The sequence below is a fragment of the Anoplolepis gracilipes genome, chromosome 9 (assembly GCF_047496725.1).
Source record: "Anoplolepis gracilipes chromosome 9, ASM4749672v1, whole genome shotgun sequence".
Taxonomy (NCBI): Eukaryota; Metazoa; Arthropoda; class Insecta; order Hymenoptera; family Formicidae; genus Anoplolepis; species Anoplolepis gracilipes.
This window is the reverse complement of record NC_132978.1, coordinates 8,990,104-9,003,804: the sequence shown is the minus strand read 5'-3', so window position 1 is coordinate 9,003,804 and position 13,701 is coordinate 8,990,104. Positions and strand designations below refer to the sequence as shown.

Sequence of the window (13,701 nt, the reverse complement as noted above, 5' to 3'; positions counted from 1 at the left end):
CTTTGAATTTTTTTCAGTGACAAATATTTCGCTAGCTATAATAGTTGAAAGCCTTTGCGATGGTAAACATTCAAAATGGCAAACGAGCAAAGCGAAAGCTTTTTCTCTTTAAGACGATGGTCTTTGACGTTTTCCATCTCTTGAAATTCGAGTCGCAAATCCCTTGATTTATGAGAAATTAACCTGACGGTTGCTGTAAAGAAACTAGTGGCAAGAACGGCGAATTTCAAAAGGTAGTTATCTTTCATTATAATTACATTCATTTCACCTGAAAAGTACACATGTATATATTTTCATACATACATGCATAAACACACAATCGAAAAATAATTTATTTCTAATATTTCGTCCGCGAGATTTCTATTTTCTCAAATATTTCAAATCTATCACAGTTTTCCCGGAATTATATATATCTATGTATAATATTGTATCATCTAAAAAAAATATATATGTTAATTTTTGTTTAATTCATTGAGATTACAAATAGCATTAATTATATCAAAATAAATAATTAATTTTAAGAATTATAATTACATAATATTCAGTTTATACGATATAATGAATTAAATAAAAACTGAATGTCAAAAAGATTGCAAATATAATTAGATGTTATTGTAATTTTTATAATAACGTAAAATATTCTTATTATACTATAATTAAATGTTATTAATATATATATATATGCTGCTGTATACTTTCATATTCATCATGCAGATGTATATATATATATGTGATAATATTAAAATCTGAAAAGATTACTTATTTGTGTATAATTTATGGATAGTCAAACAGTTTTCATATGTGACATGTTTTATATATTATTTATATTAGCGAATATTCAATTATTTTAATCAATTCAATTTGTCTTGCATATTATATAATGTAGATAATCAGTCATATACAGTTCTATCAGTGCATAGTTTAATTGTAAAGTACATTAAAATATATCAAATTATATGTATAAAGTATATAGGCAACATTTAATTTTTTTGAAAGACAATTTCATGCTTTATAACGTAAATAATATTTGTTTATTATTAATTTCATTAATTATTAAACATATTTTTAGTAAAATTTAATTTCGTAAGATTTAAATATTTTAGAGGCAAATATTAATTAATTAACTTCATTTCACATATATTATTGATACGAATATTTTTAGTAATTCTATAATAATTCGAATACTTCATATATACTTCAAGTTTGCTATATGTGTGTATGTTTAAAAAAATATTTTTCTACAATAACACGTAATACGATGAATATAAAATATGATATTAAATTAAAATTTAAAATAATTTTATGTTCAATAGAGTTCTACTCTTCTGGATATTTTAATTAAGTATTTATTAAAAAGCTTCTCTTTCTTACTCTCTTTGTACTTTGTACACAAAATCTTATTTAAATGAATAAAAATTACTATTAAAATTATACTAAATTATATCTACGCAAGAAGTAATGCAAGTAATGAAAGAAAATATTTTAATTAAATTGATATTCTGATTAAAAAAATTGATTTGATAAAAACCGATCTTCGTTCATATCATTTATCACCGAATGAAATTCCTGTCGCTCGGTAGAATAAAAGTATGTGGACCATTTAATTCTCCGCGCGGAGCGACGTGGTTACTTTCGATGATGAATTTCACCCACGCGACGTTTATCCAGCGATGACGCGAATTATGAAAAATTACGGTCGTCTCATATATGATCACGCGGCCGGCGTGAGCTTAATTAATTCGCAATTTTCTTCGTGATATGCGAATTCCCAGCGCGAAATCTCGGATAAATAGCCATGGGTCCTCGGCTCACGGAATTTAAGAAGATTCTACCATGCCAGTTTAATATCACGTTTGAATGACGCTCTCGAGAATCGAAATGCCAGTAGAATCGGACCCGGCTGGATAAGAAGGACTGGTTATACGATGGGATCGGAGATGGTGTCCTTTAAGAGTGCATCCAACTTTGCCCACTCACCCCTCTGGCGTCCATTACCCTGCCCTAGACTACCGCCCTGCGCCGAAAGGGCGATGTTATCGAGATTCAATGAGTCCGATTGCCGTTGCCTTTCCATTTTCTCCGCCACGGGGGTTATCGACACCCTGTCAACCGTTTCGCGCCTTCACCGCGCAGGATGACCCACTTTCGAAGTCTATTCCCGATGGACAATAACACGGCCTTTAATGAAAGTGTGGAAAAGACACCCCAGCGAGCGATACCGGGGACCTTATCGCGGCTGCGGCTTTGCGAGTAATTACATTGTGCATGCGCGAGGGTTTTTTGGACAAACATGTCGAAAATTTAGCGAATTCATTATTTATTGGTTGTTATAAAATTGGCAATTATTTTGTTAAAATTGATTATCAAATTATATGAGGACTATTTATTAATCAATATTAATTAATACGGTTAAAGTAATTGAAACAAACTAGTTTGCGACATAGAAATGGAAACAGATATTTTTGTAAATCTTTCTTACTTTCTTTCGAAAACAAAATTTCATAATTAAGTTGTATATTCAAAATTTCATATTTAAATTCGCAGATTGACAAAAGCCAGATTCGTATTTTAAACTTTATAAGTGCAATGCGTACAATTGGAATAAATATTTTGAAATTTACAGAGAGTGATTACACGTGCTACTCTTTATAACAGTATTCTTTGCAATTATTTCACTGTACTATTATGAAACGAAACTACCATTGTGCGCCACCAGCTAACTCGTTTATGAACGCACAAACAAAATTTTTAATTTGTGTGGTAAACCAAGTAAAAATGTACTCGACAAGCTTCTCTCTAATCGTTCTGTTTTTATTGCAACAAATAGTTCACTTTGTTTGTCGCAGACCGCGGCTTTTCGTTTCATAATGAATTAACTTTGAAGGAAAAAGAGAACGCGTCTGTTTGTTCGCAGCAACATAATTTTATGACAAATTATACTAATTACATGTTTAAAAAATTAGTCAACTAGAAAGGATATTTTAGCTGTAATAATATTTTGGTTTGTCTAAGGATAGAAAGTTACAAAAAAATATAAAAGATGAAAAAATAATATATTTTATTCAATGAATTATAAAAATATCTATTATATAATGCGTAATATCTTTTTATTCGCATTGTTGCAAAATTTCTATTGTAAGGATACATTTCATTATCGCATGTAACATGATCATTAATGAGCATTGGTTACTTTTAATCCACACATTGCTCGTTTGGAATAAAAAAAATATTATTGCGAGATTTGTGTATATAGTCCTTTATATAGAGAATAAATTTTTTACAAAATACAATTCGAGGTACTTTTATATGTATCTATAAATCCTATTGTTCAGTTTTTGTACGCACATAGCACTCGCAAATAGCTTGCTGTATTCTCATACGATAAATTATTTTTTCATTATTCTTGTGTCTATATGAAAAACAAGCAATCGCATTTACCAATCTGGTAAACGTAACAAACAAAAAGTTTTTTATATTTTATATACGGAATTATAGTAAAAACGGTTGCAAGAAAGAAAGAATAGATGAAAGAATTAATTTAATTAATTTAATAAACATTACTGAAAATTTTATTGAGAATAATTAGATGAAAGAAGAGAGAAAAAACTAGAAATTAAAAATATGGTGTGAAACGCGAATGACGCGCAAAAAAAGTTTAAGTGTGTTTTATTTAATATGATAAGATTATTTAATTTGACAAATTTGTTAATTTTTTAAATCTGTCTTTATTATTTTTGTATTTTTATTTCATATGCCAGAAGTTTTAAAATTGTAAATACTATATTTTTTTTCGTCTTTAATGTTATTCTCACAATTTTATTATAAATTATATCTTACTCTTAAATTATTTTTAAAAAATATTAGAGTACAGTTTGATCCAAAATCTATAAATTATTCGCTGAAAGATATATTCATAAAATACAAGTATCTTTACTTTCCTTTTCTTTCTATTGTGTGTTTTGTAATCTCAATTTGTACATCTTTATTGGGAACTTTATGACGATTGTAATGTGTCCAACCCCAGTGCATCTACATAAAATTTCAACATCTGACAAATTTTATTTTTGCTTATTCGACTGGATCAAAATGTAAAATCCTTCGTGTTTGTTGGCAGCGCAACCGTGGCTCCTAGACCGTGAATTGCACTTTACGCATAAGCATTAACTTCCGCATTTCAGACAAGTGTCGTGGCAACATTTCACTATGCACGAGCTATTTTATGTCCTGCTATATTCTGTTGGCTACAGATTTTCGATTTATGGAATAAAATATGACTTGCAGATTATATATTTGAGAATATGTCCTAGTACTGATTTTTTGGAGTACAATATAACAGGTTTTAAAAAATTTCGTGTTAACAAAATGAAATATTATCATAGCAAAAGAATTTAAAACATTATTTGTCGAGAAAATAATTCCAGATTCAGTTTTATTGTCGAGAGAATAATTTCCATCTTTAATTATTTAAAAGCATTAAAATTAATAATAATCGAAGATAGCAAAATTTGCAATTTTTTATCGTTAGTAAATGTATATGTAACATTATAAGAAAACTTATGTATATGTAAGGTTATAAGAAAACGTGTGTTAAAAACACACACAAGTAGTCATTAATTTTAACATTTTGGTAATATTTAAAGATATTTAAATATGTGAAAGATATCAATTTTCACGCACGTTGGTCCTTGGCTCTAATACCGTAAGTGCACGAACTCGTCTACGTGCTACGTAGAATCGTTTACACCCTCTTAATACTTACAGCACATATACGTGCCGATGGCTCGTACGTGAACGCGATGCGTAACACGGTCTACGTGATTCAACAAAAAAAAAAGATTTAAAAAACTTACAAAGTTATTCGATTTAGATAAAATAATATGCTTATTTATAACTTGCTTTTCGCGCGATATATAGTTTACCATGTTATACTTTCTATTGTAGTTTGCAAGCTTGATGAAAAATCGAAAAATTCTCCCTTGCGGCTGTTGTTCTTTTACAGCGTAACGTTAATGCGCTTGCAACATCACCAACAACTTCATATTTTAACCTGACAATTTTTGAAACGTGCAGAGTGGAAGTTTAGATCAATACTTTTGCAGTGATGAAAAATAAGATCTCTCGAGAGAGGTATTAAACTTTTTTTTTACGCTGCTGTTGTACAGTGGGCAGAAAAATGAAATAGGACGGGCTATAAAACGAGGAAAACGCTTTACGGTACATTTCATAGTATCTTTTCTCGACGATATTTTTCCTCATTTGATATTGGCGATGACAAATACCTTTTTATTCCTGCGAATTCACATATACAGCTTAGGTGAAATGGTAAAATTTGTATCGTGTATCAAAATGGATTTTTAGTAACTTTATAATTTTTATCACAGAATTGTAGAGATTTATTTGTGCTAATTAAATTTAAAATTAAAATTTACTCGAAAGCTGAAAGATTTTACAAAAAAAAAAAAAAAAAAACTTTTTTATGTGAAATTAAAATTATACTTATATTATTATTATCATATATATACGAACGAAACGATATTATCAAATACGTTTTAGTTAAACTTTTTTTATCGAGATATATTAAATCTTGGAGTAAATCATCAATATTTTCCGAATGTAAAACTGAATCGTGATAAGCGATAATCTGACTTACATGGAAAATTGATTTTGCGATTTTCTCGGACCTTGCACAATCTCTCTTTTCTCTTTTCTTTCTTTTGGCATGGGCAATAACACGCCCGCTATCTATATTCGTGCGCACGGAGAGAATTTCGTTTGTCGAGAAATTTTATTTTCCCCCCGTTCAACGCGATCGAAATGCAAACTCCTCTCGTCGTTTCTGGCATCGCGTCGGTACTTCCGGTTCTCTCAGAGCGAGACGTGTTATGCACGTACATTCGAGATTCTTCGCTGCAATATGGATTTACGGTAGCATCGAGGAAGAATGAAGGAGCATTCACAGACGCCGTGTACTCGCGTGAGCGCACGATGCCGCAATTTCTCTGCGCTTTTTTATCCCTCCTGAATTTCTCGCGTGCCTCCACGCTCTTCAACTTATCCTTTGTGTTCATCTGAATCGTCTTTCTGTCACACTCTTTTAGCTTTCGACATTCTATCGCTTTTCGCTTGATAGGAATACTTTATAAATATTCTTAAGATTTACCTCGCTAATAAAAATTAAATCTGAACTGAATCCGGTTATTTTTGCATTTTGCAAACTTTTAAATACCAAAAGTTGGCAGTCTATTTATTCTAAAATATAAAAGGACAGAAATATTTTTAATCGTGAATTAAATTAATCGAGAAAACTATCAAAAAAAAATTGCAAATGACTCAATTAATTTTTTTATCTGCAATAAATTTACATACTATAATTAAATCTAAAGGATATACGTAGTTTAAAACTATTGTATTCGCATTATCCGAGAATGGCGCAAACTTGCTTTTACACTCGGTTTGTACGGGCGCGCAAAGACAGTTACGTCTCGTCTATTCGGAGAGTATTTCCAGAGCTTCAGGAAAATATTTTAGTATTTGCGTTTCCCCACGGGGAGGGCCAACGTATGAAGAAGGTGAAGGAGAAGGAGGAGGTTACGGCGCATAAGTATCTCTCTTTCGATCGCGTGCACTCGCTTCGATGCTTACATTCGTCTAGAAATATACAGTTACGGCAAAGGGAACGTTTATCCACACGCAACGCGAGATTCTGCCGAGAAACATGGATTTGCAAGTGCTCCATCGCATGAGCGCGGAGAAGCTTTCTGACAGGGCCTCCCTTTTAACCTTGCTGCTCCGTCTACGCGAATTTCCGACACATATTTCTCGTTTCTTCCTTCGTTTGCTTTATAGAACGCCTTCCGCGATCGCCTTGTGTATTTTTCTTTTTTTTTTTTTTTTTTTTACTTTAAGTTGTGCTCCAAAAAGATTTATCCATCCTAGAAGACTGAAAGTAACTGAAATATTGAAAATAAATCTTTTTCTCTATCGAGCAAATATGTGCAAATAACGCGAAATCATTTTTGTCACGTTTATAATATTTGATATAAGTATAAAGCTGTTGATAAATTAATTTATTATTTTGTTTGTGATAAATGAATGTTTGTTATCGTGTCGAATTATGAATTACGGTTTGACTATTCTGGCCTGAATAGCGTTTGGCTATATGCACTCCATTCAACGCGCAAGATTCCATAACAATATGATTAAAAATGGAAACTGATATATCATAGAGTAATGTATATCGTGTCTTGAAGTTATTTATGAAAATTGTGCAGAATAATCTTTATACCAAGGGATTCTTCTCGATGTGAAATGCATTCTTTTCGCAAAACATTATTGATTCAATCCCCAATCTCCAAACTATATATATATATATGTATAGAAAACAGATTTCGGCGATAGAATACCAAGTGTGCACTCAACAATGCCAGTTTAGAAGGAGCAATCGCACAAAGCATCAAAGCTATGTGTCATTTATGGAAAAAAACTTATTCATCGACCGACCATATTTTCGCGTAGCCACCTTCCACTCTTCGTTTCATCGTCATCTTCAGCGTCTTACACGTTTTGCGACATCAGATCGGCGAGTACTTACGCTTTCTCACTTTTCGAGCTATGCGCCTGCATTTGCTACAAGGAAATACATATGATTCGAGGAAGGATGAAGAAACGGTTTTACAGAGCTACCAATCTCTCTCTCTCTCTCTCTCTCTATATATATATATATATATATATATATATATATATATATAGAAAAAAAGAAATATGTATAATATATATATATATATATGCATATATACACATATTTCTTTTTTTCTCTTTTTCTTTTGCCTTTTCTCCCATCGGCTTTAGAATAACTGCCTCACACGCTTCCTTTCGCGCCCATGTCGCTTCGTTTATTTCCTTTACATCCAAGCCAGAGCTTTCGATCCGCAACTTTTACTTTGCCATGCCAAGCGGCTGTCGAAGTGTTTTGTAATCCCGGAAAAGACGTGCCCCGTGAGAAAATTGATTTTACACCCGGGCGGGCGCTCTGTCATGTCCTAAAACGCATCTACCGTCTTTCGAGGATGACAGGTAGCGATCCTTTTCGTGCTTGCTATTTTTTCGTGTCGCAAATCGTATTTACGGTAACAGTGATTCGTAATATACTAAAATAAAGAAAACACAAAAATAAGAAAAATTATAACCATAAGAAGAAATTAATAAGAAGAGAGTTAAAGTTTTTACTTGCATACAACGAATAAGACTTAATTGTACTTACAAATTTTTATTTAATTGAGTCCAAAAAGGAATTGATTTTTGTTTTCTCTCTCTCTCTCTCTCTCTCTCTCTCTCTCTCTCTCTCTCTCTCTCTCTCTCTCTCTCTCTCTCTCACTCTCTCTCTCTCTCTCTCTTTCTCTTATTTTCTTCTGGTATAACTTTATAATTGGAATTATATTTCCATGAAGAGACACGCGGAAATTTGGTGATTTCAAAAGAAATAAGTGTTTTGCAGAGAGTTATATAAATCGAATAAAACAAGATATAGCGCTTGCATTGGATTTTTTAGATAACGAACAGACAGTTGTTTGTCTTGTAAGCTGGTAATTGGCATAAAGTCGGATTTTTGTTGCTACACAAATATTCCCAATTTGTTAATCTATTGCTAATGAAGAACACGAAACCACAGAATATATACAATATTTATCATTCGCCCCATGCTGTTCAAGTTATTCGATCGCACTACTATCAATTATCAATAAATTGCATGCGGTTGCGGTACTGCACTCTCTGTGGAGTAGTCGCGAATCTAACGCTAATGTGGTTAAACACAACAAAATAAAGTTTAAAAAAATTTCTAAAAACAAAACTTTTAAAAGTAATAAAATCAAAAATTATGCATATTGTTGATAAATACGCATATTATTATTACAGCTAGAGAATGCATGTATGTGTGTGTGTATTTCTGTTATTTTATATATTATAGTTTTTATATTTATTTAAGTAAAGATTTATTACGGGTGAGTGATATTTTGTAATTCGCAATGTTTCGAATTATTCATTCATCGATCTAAATTAATCATAAGTATTCCGAGAACAACGTGCCATAATTACTTAATTACCACGGAATCACGCAATACTCTGCAAAATTCGAAATATGAAACTATTAAGCGTCTTTTAATTACGCGTGCACAAGGACGGTTATGAATCTATATTTTGTAATTCGCTTTAATTGCGCAGAATATTTCTCACAACTTGAATGTATCGAATGCAATGCAATGGTAACCGAAATTCGTAATAAACGCGAATCATCATATGATAGCGTGTTGAAAATTTTGAAGTTGTATGCTTCAAATTAAGTGTTTTTGCGTGTCGGATGTTTAGATAATTATACGTGTAAAAGTTCCGATGCGCTAATATAGAAAGCATTATGTTCCAAATAAAATGAAATTTAGTGGGCCAATTATCAAGATAATAAGCTTTGAAAATTAAATATAATAACGGCTAATTTGGCGCCGGGAAAGGATTATTAACACAAATGGAATCAATAAGTGGATGAACGAAAGGTTGGCCAATTCGTGCACGGTTCACCGAACTGTGTGCCGAGTTACAACAGAATTTAATCATAATACTTGCCCGTGATACTTGTAATTTATTCTTCTTATGCCTTATATATATATATATATACTTATCTACAATTAATTTTCTCGCACGTTTTTATTTTCCTTACATATTATTGTATAATTGCATTTTTATATTATTATTCTACATTTACATATTAATCGTTTCATGCAACCTACGGAATTACGTTTTAAAAACAAAGATTTTAATTATCACGAATATTGTCTATTTCAGTATACGCACAATTAAACGAATTTCCTATCAATATATATTTTTTTTTTAAATCAAGAAAGATGCTATTATAAGACTCGTAGAGTAGTGCAAATACGATGACCCGTGAAAAGTTTATTTTCGAAGGTTTTCAACACGATCGGAATTCGGATCAGATCGTGGGAAGAAGTTCGTTACAGTAACGAACTGGCAAACCTTTTACCGGACCCGTGCGCGCCCGACTCCTTCTTAATTTTGTTCTCTGAGTAAAAGAACGTCGAGTCTGTTGGACAAATCCACACGTTTGCAACGACAGCGGGCAAACTTTTTCAAACGAACTAATATAAGCGTGAAAAGTATACTTTATAAGTTTCAGATTTTGATATGAGCTATTAGCAGATAACTATTTTGGATAATTTAATATAAAAATGTAGGAATATTAATTTTGAAAAAAACGTGACTTAAACTTTGGTTTTAAAGTATAAAAATAGTTATCGCGTCCAATATCGTAGTAAACCAAGACGTTTCTGCTATGCAACTTCTTCTGATATAATAAAAGTATAAATTGACTCATAAAGTACAAATCTCAATATCAATGTGTTTCATTATTGTTCGACAGCAGCGAGTCTATTTTCTGTTTTTCTTTTTTTTTTACCGACTTCGTGCATAGGTTTATATTGCAAAAGGCAAAAGTCCATTTCTCAACCGCACCACTATACTTTTACGTTCTTCGTTCTCTTTTATTCACGAATAAAAAGCTTTCTATTTTCTTTCTGCACTGAGTTAAGGGCTCAGTGACTCCTTTGTCAACTTTTTGTCGCAGACGGAAGTGCATCTAACCTTCATTAAGCGCTGCCTAGTAAACGCGCACGTTTCCGTAAACTTTTTTTCTTCGTCTATACTTTCTAGAGTAATAGTATAGCGCAATAATGCAATGCATATGAATTTGGGGTAGTGTAGATTTTATTTTATTCTATTTTATTATTAATAAAAATTAATGTTTAAAAGATTGTATGTATGTAAAGTGTTCTTCAATTTTCGCGGAAATTATTATTAAGCTGCAGAAATTTGCATTTTAATCTCCGTACCATCACCGAGAAGGTTTTTTATATTTCGCATGGCATTTTGAAATATAAGATCTTTGCGATAATAAAGAAGTAAATGTGCTGACATGAATCAATAAACATAATATAAGGTAACAAAATGTTTCGATTGAATTCTGATAATTACAAAACTATTGTACGTTTAATATTTAGAAATAAATATACTCAATTATAATACTTATTATAAACTAAAAATTGCGTAATTTCAGTTTTGCCTAGAAAATTACAAAGGCAGCTCGAGGCTTTGTTGTAAGACGTATGACGTTTCTTTTAGAATAGAAATTTCATAATATGCACGCGCAGTAAAGTTTATCGTCTACGATTAAAATCTCTGCGTACGGTTAAACTCTTTAGTATTTTTCAGCCGGGCAACGGAAATTTTCTTCCGAGTTGCGAACAAATTGTGATTCCGTGCTGGTGAAACCCTCGAAGGCACGCTTCGCATTTCGCTTCATGGAACTTTATAAGTTCCATCTCATGGTTCTCGCTGGCATCTGCGTAGAAATTTACGTGCGGTTTCGCCATAACGTGGCCATCGACTTGTCGTCCACTGCGAATAAACCTGCTTTAATGGCATACTGAATCGGTTTAACGTCTTCGATAGATGCCGAAAAGGATTTTGCTTTCGCCAAGGAAACGCCGTCGAACGCTTTCGTCTAATGCTTTCCAAAATTTGCATCCTAATCTTCGCAAAACCCCCGCAGGGATTACGGCCGTCTTCTTTCATCGTGCCGAGGATTTGCTTAACCTCGGCTTTCTTTGAGAGGCAATCCGCGTCCTACCGCGATCGATATAACATTTTACAAAGTCCCCTGTAAAGTGCATACCTTGTAATATGCGCGCGCGTAAAGATATACCAGGTAAAGCACATAAAGAGATTCAGTTCCTAAATTGTTGATTATATTAATATTTTATTATAATAAATCTTTTATATTATCTAGTGGACCTTTAAGCAAAATTATTAATGCTAATGTGGTTATGGTAAATCCATATTATACACTCAAAAAAATTTTTGCTAATGTAGAATATATGATAGATTGCTAGATGTCACAATTATAATTTATTGCTACTTTTTGTATCTGTTAGAATATTGTTTGTCACATATAGAATTTATAGCAGCAATATTCTAGCAATACCTAGCAATACCTCTAGAAAATTTAAATCCCATTGCCAAATATTAATCACAAATATAACTGTCCTTAACAAGATAGACACCACAGAAAAATGTTCTGTCTAAATTACACTAATTGTACAGGTATAAATTCCGTCTCTGTCATTTAAATTGATTAAGTACAAAACGTATGCGGTATCACAGTATTTGCTAATCATTTATCTATCTTGGTTAATTTTTCGCACTCAGAAAGATTTTACTATAATTGCAAGACTATTTTTTTGAGTGTATTGATATTTCAACTGTATATATAACTATAAAATATATGAAGGTTAATAAAGACCCTTAAGAGTACTTGAAATTGTCTGATGAAACATTCAAACTTCGAACGCATGAAAGTCCATCGTAAATCGCTTATAATATCGAACGATAGACCGCAATCAATTTCTGAGAAGGGGCTGAAACTCAATGTAAGTTCAAGCGCTTCTATTAATCCGTAAATTACCGTAAGTACTGGTGACATTATTAGTAGCCGGAGATGGCACAAGTTTCGGAACGCACGGCAAAACTTAAGGGGCGGAGAGGTGACCGTCGAATTGGCAGCTAATCAAACACGTGGTTGATGAAGGTAGGAGATTTATAGTAAGTAAATACAATTAGGAGAGTCACGAGTACTCCGAGTAATCTTTAGTCCCAGCTGACGCTATATAACTCGACTACAGTCAACTTGACCTAACTAAATAATCGAATTAGAGGCGCCTTCTGCGGCGATGGCGCTCTGCCCTCTAGAATAAAGTTTTCTCGTCTTCTCTGCCTTCATTTCTGACTTTCATTCGCTGTGATCTTCGGTCCGTGTTCGCGAAATTGCTCCACTGAGCGGTAAATTGATTGTGGTTTGACGACGCACGCAATTTTTTAAGTGTTGCAACGGTGACTCGTAGAGGTTTTTTTCGAAGAAAGACGCGTTTGAATAGAAAATTACAGAATATGTATAAACTACTCGAGAGATCTTTAATAAGCAAAATAAATTGCTACTAAATATCATCATATGTAATAAACAAAAATATAAAGAAGCGTAAGGAAATTATTTTTTCTTATGATTAAAAGATTGTTTTAGATATGTATTTAATAATTAATTTTACATAAAATCCGACAATTTTATTTTGTGTAATTTAATTTTTTAAATTATCTCATAAATTTTTGTTTTATAAATGATTAAGAATCTATCGCAATTTTCGATCATATTACTGTGAGTGATTTGACATACGCAATGTTTCTCAAAGCTCGAAGTTACTTCGCGACAACCATCCAAAGTTTGGATCGATATCCAGATATTCAACACACTCTGCAAGCTTTCTAAATAGTTTTCAAGCACGACAAACGATACTTTGGATTCTCGATCTACATACATACATTTGATCAATCTCGAGGAAACATCGCATTGGTGCCTTCTTTGAGGAGGGGGGGGGGGAGACTTCTCGCGAAATATATAACTTTTCAGTCATCTACAAGAAAAAGTTTCTACACTTTTTTTATAGCCGTTCGCGACAACGAAACTTTCGCGTGTCCGAGTTGTTAGCAAGTACTTCGCACTTTGTGCAATGACATATTAACACGCATTTCAAATGCATTCTAGTTCAATGTACAGATATCTCAGCAAGATTTTACATTATTTCA

The 13,701-nt window shown here is 32.4% G+C and overlaps 1 protein-coding gene and 1 long non-coding RNA gene across 14 annotated transcripts in view; one reads left to right on the top strand and one right to left on the bottom strand.

The window, feature by feature from the left end:
• LOC140669777 (uncharacterized) overlaps window positions 1–13,701 on the bottom strand; it is a 128,816-nt gene that overhangs the window by 45,823 nt on the left and 69,292 nt on the right. The gene's annotated exons all lie outside the window — the stretch shown is intronic.
• LOC140669772 (uncharacterized) overlaps window positions 1–13,701 on the top strand; it is a 209,957-nt gene that overhangs the window by 131,276 nt on the left and 64,980 nt on the right. The gene's annotated exons all lie outside the window — the stretch shown is intronic.